The sequence below is a fragment of the Hipposideros armiger genome, unplaced genomic scaffold (assembly GCF_001890085.2).
Source record: "Hipposideros armiger isolate ML-2016 unplaced genomic scaffold, ASM189008v1 scaffold_400, whole genome shotgun sequence".
Taxonomy (NCBI): Eukaryota; Metazoa; Chordata; class Mammalia; order Chiroptera; family Hipposideridae; genus Hipposideros; species Hipposideros armiger.
The window spans coordinates 635,323-636,508 of NW_017731750.1; the positions used below are offsets into that span (position 1 = coordinate 635,323).

Here is a 1,186-nt window from a genome sequence, read left to right on the forward strand (position 1 = left end):
TACTAAATTCATTTATCAGTTCTAACAGTTTTTTGGTGGATTCTTTGGGATTCTCTCTATATAGTATCATGTCATCTGCATATAATGACAATTTTACTTCCTCCTTTCCATTTTGAATGCCTTTTATTTCATTTTCTTGTCTGATTGCTGTGGCCAGAATTTCCAGAACTATGTTGAATAGAAGTGGTGAAAGTGGACAGCCTTGTCTTGTTCCTGATTTTAAGGGGAAAGCTTTTAGCCTTTCCCCATTGAGTATGATGTTTGCTGTGGGCTTATCATATATGGCCTTTATTATGTTGAGATATGATCCCACTATTCCCACTTTGCTAAGAGTTTTTATCATCAATCATTGCTGGATTTTGTCAAATGCTTTTTCTGCATCTGTTGATATGATCGTATGATTCTTATTTTTCATTTTGTTAATGTGATATATTATGTTAACTGATTTGCGGATATTGAACCAGGAATGAATACCACATGACAGTGGTGTATGATCTTTTTAATGTGATGCTGAATTCAGTTTGCTAGTATTTAGTTGAGGATTTTTGCATCTATGTTCATTAGAGATATCAGCTTGTAGTTTCCTTTTTTTGTAATATCTTTGTCTGATTTTGGGATCAGAGTAATAGTGGCCTCATAAAATGTGCTTGGGAGCCTTCCCTCCTTCTGTATTTTTTTGGAATAGTTTGAGGAGAATAAGTATTAATTATTTTTGAATGTTTTCTAAAATTCACCTGTGAAGCCATCTGGTCCAGGACTTTTGTTTCTTGGAAGCTTGTTGATTACTGATTCTATTTCTTTGGTAGTAATCAGTCTGTTCAGAGTTTCTGTTTCTTCTTGGTTCAGACTTGGTAGATTGTATGCTTCTAGGAATTTATCCATTTCTTCCAGATTGTCAAATATAGCTGCTCGTAGTATTTTCTTACAATTTCCTGTATTTCTGTGGTATCTGTTGTCACTTCTCCTCTTTCATTTCTGATTTTATTAATTTGGGTCATCACTCTCTTTTTCTTGGTGAGTCTGGCTAAGCGTTTGTCGATTTTGTTTATCTTTTCAAAAAACCAGCTCTTGGTTTCATTGATCTTCTGTATTGTTATTTTGGTCTCTATTTCATTTATTTCTGCATTGGTCTTCATTATTTCCTTCCTTGTATTCCCTTTGGGCTTGTTTTGCTGTTCTTTCTCCA

At 34.1% G+C, this 1,186-nt stretch overlaps 1 protein-coding gene across 9 annotated transcripts in view; it reads left to right on the forward strand.

Annotated features, from left to right (window-relative positions):
• CALN1 (calneuron 1) overlaps nucleotides 1-1,186 on the forward strand; it is a 532,500-nt gene that overhangs the window by 131,181 nt on the left and 400,133 nt on the right. The gene's annotated exons all lie outside the window — the stretch shown is intronic.